Here is a 5054-nt window from a genome sequence, read left to right on the forward strand (position 1 = left end):
AGTATGCGAAATTTTCCCCCATGGAGCTATAGAGTTGATGAATGAGGACGGCAAAAATGTGTTCAAAGTCAATGAAACCCTAAAGCCTTACCATGAGGCTCGATCGATCGCATCAAAGAGACCATTGACTTAGACGGTCTAGCCTAATTGTCCGCAATAAAGAATCCCTGCGATGACTTCATTCACACTTTTCTAGGGATGTCTTTATTCACTTTACTTTTCTTTCCTAGATAACTTCTTGATTTGTGTTAATTAATTCTTGTTGTTTTGAGATATGCTGCATGACTTCTTGGTTGCCTTTATCCGAACTGAATCCTTGTCTTTTTACGATAATTGATGTATGCGATGATTGGTGAATGATGTGAATACTTGACATATGTGTTAATTTAATGGCTACTAGATAAGTGTAAGATCTTTTAAGCCTTAACGCATGAATGTGAAAGGTTTTTAGGTTAAGTTCCTGAGGGTCATCAAGTGCGTCGTCAAATGAAATGTCCATTTGCATGAGCTACATTTAATGAGTTATAGGCTTTTGCACTTCCCCAAACCTGTCGTTTATCATAACTCTCATTGATTGAAATTCCATAGCCCTATGCCTATAAGTAACCTTGTCATTCCCTCATTTCATCCCTTATTGCCTACTTAAACCCTAAACCCCTCGACCTTGAGCACTATCTTTCTCGCTAGAGATGTCCACAGGGTGGGGCGGGACAGGGACGGGGAAGACTTCCCCATCCCCATCCCTGCCCTCCCTATTTCATTCCTCGTTTGTTTTTTTAATATATTCATTTTTAGCAATTTATTATTATGATGATGATGATTATTATTATTATTATTATTATTATGATGATGATGATTATTATTATTATTATTATGATGATGATTATTATTATGATGATGATGATGACGTAAACAGAATATGAGTTAATAATAATAATAACAATTATTATTATTATTATTATTATTATATAAATATAATTATATAATATATTCATCGGGGCGGGGAATCGGGGTGGGGATAGGGACTAGGAATATAATCCATGTCCCTGTCCCCGTTTAGCCAACGAGGAAAAAAGTATCCCCACTCCCTCCCCCATTCCTCGTCTAATTGGGGATTCCCCCCCCCCCCCTCCCCCCCGAGGGGCGGGTCTCCTCGAGGCCTCGAGCCCGCAGGGTAAATGAACATCCCTATAATCCTCGCCATCTCCAATCACCCTTTTTGTCTCCTTCTTACATCTTTCTCACCGGAATCTATTGACTCCCAAGAGCCCAGCAGCCAAAAATCCACACCTGAGAGTGCTAGAAGCCAATCCGACCACCCAGGTTCTTCAACTCCGCCGGTTAGAAGCCCCATTTTGATGAGGGAAGCAGAGTTCGCTGCTACGAACCGACAAGCTTCTACTCATCCAAGACCTCTCCCAAAACCTCTCCGACCATCCGTCCGTCCAAAAACTACCTGGAAACAACCCTCTTCCCCAATTGCTTCATTTGCCTCAGTCAGTCACAAGGGACCACACAAGGAGGGTGTCCCTGCCACCAGTCTTAAGGTTTGTAGCCCAACTTCCCACCGCAAGTGAGTTGCAACGAAAGGACGACAAGAAAGTTTTTTGAAGCATCTTGAGCAATATGGAAAAAGATGGAGTTTTGATAGAAGCTGGAGTTGTTAACCAGCCTGTGCAGCAGGAAGGAAGCTCGACTAAAGTAGTAGTGGTGTCGTAAGGGGAAGCCCTAGCGACCATGAATACTAAGGATAACGTACCTATGGACTCCAATGAGGGATTCATCCGTGACGTGATGAAGGAGGCAGAAGAGAATAAGATAGCTAAGAAGGAAAAAGCTGAAAAAGAGAGAGAAGAGCAAGAATGAGAAGAGCTGGAGAGAGCATAGATGAGAAAGAAAGAGAAGGATAAATGAAAAGTTGAGAAAAAGAAAAGGAAGAAAAAAGAAAGAAGATTGAAGAAAGAAGAAAGACGCCGACATAGAGCTAAAAGCCTGACCATTGAAGGACAGTCCACCACCAAAAAAGTGGAATAACCGTTGGAAATGAAGACTGTTGAGCCAACTGAGCAAGTAGTTGAGCTCCCACAAGAGAGGTTGACCATATCTGAGGCCCAACCTCGAGGTCATGAAGAAGATGGTGAGGATGCGACAACCGAACCTTTAATTTGTTGATCCAAAAATCGAGTAGCTGTGCGAGTGGCATCGCATTGGTTGAGCGCATTACGAAGGATAAGGAGGAGCAAGAGAAGGAAAAGAAGAGAAATGTAGAGAAATCATCGCATTTAGCGATCTGGCAAGGAAATTTCATGATGAGGAAGTCTGTCGTGCCAATGTGTTGGCAGAAGAATAAATGAGAAAAAAGATAGAAGAAGATAAATTCATCGCAATAGCAATTGAGGAGTTCAAACGAGAAATGAAGGAGGAAGAAGGGAAGAAAATAATGGAGGAAAAAGAAGTGTGAAGATAGGAGCGAATTAAGTGCAACAAAGAATTAAATAGATTGGAAAAAGAATAATGAGAGAAGGAACAAAAAAAGAAACAGTAAGAAGAGGGTAAGCTAAAGCGACAAAGAGCCAGGCTTGCTGCGGTTCAAGAAAAAAGGGAAGGAGAAGAAGACTAAGTCATCTCCCACCAAGGGGACATCGAAGGCAGGAAAGAAGGAAAATGATGATCTATTGATGGAAATGGGGTCCTTCCCTATGCCTACCTCTTTTCCAGATTTTATCACCAACATCATTGTCGAGCATGGATGAGAAACATTTTGCCAATATCCATCCATTGTCACGCCTAGTGTTGTACACGCCTTCTATCATGGTCGTCTGCACGAGGAAGAAGATGCGGTAATCATCAATGATTGGGTCGTGCCATTCAGCGCCCACGACATTAACAAACTGTTTAAGTTAAAAGATGATCCCGATGCGCTAGGAAACAAGCTCATTAAAGAACCAGAAGAAGAACATCTGGAGGATGCCTTATGGGTTCTAGCGCAACCCAACTCTCAATGGAAAGTGTTGTCACGGGCATTTGGACGTTGGCATCGAACCGGCTCCTTCTGGAGGCGCAGTTATGGGTTTACTTGGTCAAGAAGCGGATCATCCCTACAATGCATGACAAGACTATTTTAAGGGACCGCTTGATGATTTCCTACTGCATTATAAGAGGCATTCCCATGGATATCGGACGCATTATTGCATGAAAAATTAGGATATTTTCAAAAAACCCCGAGGCCAAATCTTCTTTCCATGGACTGTCACTAGCCTTTGCCTATCTGCAGGCTTGGGCATTGATAATGAGCTTATGGTCGAAGTACACAGGTTAATCAACAACAAGATTTTGCAGATCATATTGAAGGATTCCCCATATTGCCCTGAGCCAGCCACTGGCCCCAAGCATCCCATCCTTATTGACCTAACTCCCCCAACCTCCAAGAGCCAAACGGCCAAGAATTTCCACCAAAGGCAAAGAAATTTCCAAAGAGGGTCATGAGCATCATGATCCTAAAGAACGCATCCCTTGTCCTTTTCCACTTGAAGTCTTGCCTTTTAGTCCCCTGGAATCGTTATCACCTTTACCTGATCGCCTTACTAACCTTCTCCTCTTGACTGAGCAAAGTCATCAACCCCTACTCCAATCTCCGCAAAACTCTCCAAACCAATCCCCGCATAAAAATCCTTTTCTACCAACCAACAAAGCCTCACCTCCTCTCATACCCAAATTTCATGACCCAACGGCTTAGGCATTAGTTCATCTAACCAATCCCAATCCATAACTGGTGAGAATTTTGGTGTTTCAACACCACCTCCCCAGCCATAACCAGTTCTCTCCTTCAGCTTGAATGAGCTCCAAATCTTCCTTTTCCACGAACTACAAACGCAACTTATGCCTCTCCACCAGTCCCTTATCGAATTGCGTCACGACACAGATACTATCTACTAGTCGCTCGTCAATGTGCAGTGCAACATTTTTACAATCCGTCAATTCTAGCACATGCAAGTAGAATGAAACCATGAGTATTTTAACTTCTTGACAACTTACCTTCATGGCCCAACTGTCCCCCTCATCTCCGCCAGCATTTACGCTTTTCTGATGCACAAGGCTTTGCTCCTCCAGCACCGCAAAATGATGATCCTCCATCGCAGCAGTAAATTTGGTGTTGTTGTTTTGGAGTTTGATTTTCTCTATACATTATTTCCTTTGTTTGTGTATGTACTTCAGCACATAAATCTTAATCGAATGAATTCTCTACTTATTTGTGCTTATTATTTGTTTGTGTCTATTTATGCCTTGCTTTTTTCATGCCTTATCGTTTTGCAATTCATTTTAATGCTATGTCTTTTTGCGCGTTGATAAATTAGCAACTATGTTGATCCTTATGCATTTCCTTAGTCATTCCCTAAGAATCATATGCTTCTTTCAACCTTAGTAGCTTCTTCAATGTTTAACAGTCTTACCTTGTATGCTTGCAAGCCTCTGCTCAAACCTCTTTTTCAAAAAAATTTTAAAAAGTTTGTTTTCGTTTTTCTTATAATGCAATGAGGACCTTGCCACTCTACAAAATTTGAGGGTGAGAGGTCTGAGCAGATTCGTTTAACTTTTACGTTGCATTTTCATATTTTTAAAAATATATTTATATACAGAGAGATACTCAAAGATAGATACAAAAACTTCTCAACAACCCACAAAATCAGGTAGCAACCCAATAAACCCATAAGCATTAACAATCTTGGAGTAGTTCTTGACCGTTTTGAAAGTATTCTTAGTAAGAGGAAGGAGGGGGTGAGAGCCGATATTGGTGATCGGTCCACAGGGAAAAGATATCTTCATCTTCAGATGAATCAGTCTTTGTTCCTAGGATAGGGTGCATAGGTCCTTGGATCATTGGCCGTTGCATAGGGAAAAACTGGTTTAGTTATGGATTTTGACCAGAATTACCTTGTTGATTATCAAGTGCAACTTTTATTGGAAGGAATCTTGTTGAATCTTGATCTTTTTGAACACCTAATTGCACTTCTTGTTGTTTCTTTGGCTACTGGTCTCGGGTTTCCCTGAATTCT

Source organism: Benincasa hispida, chromosome 8, assembly GCF_027475165.1.
Source record: "Benincasa hispida cultivar pf3 chromosome 8, pf3_genome.v1.1, whole genome shotgun sequence".
Lineage (NCBI taxonomy): Eukaryota > Viridiplantae > Streptophyta > Magnoliopsida > Cucurbitales > Cucurbitaceae > Benincasa > Benincasa hispida.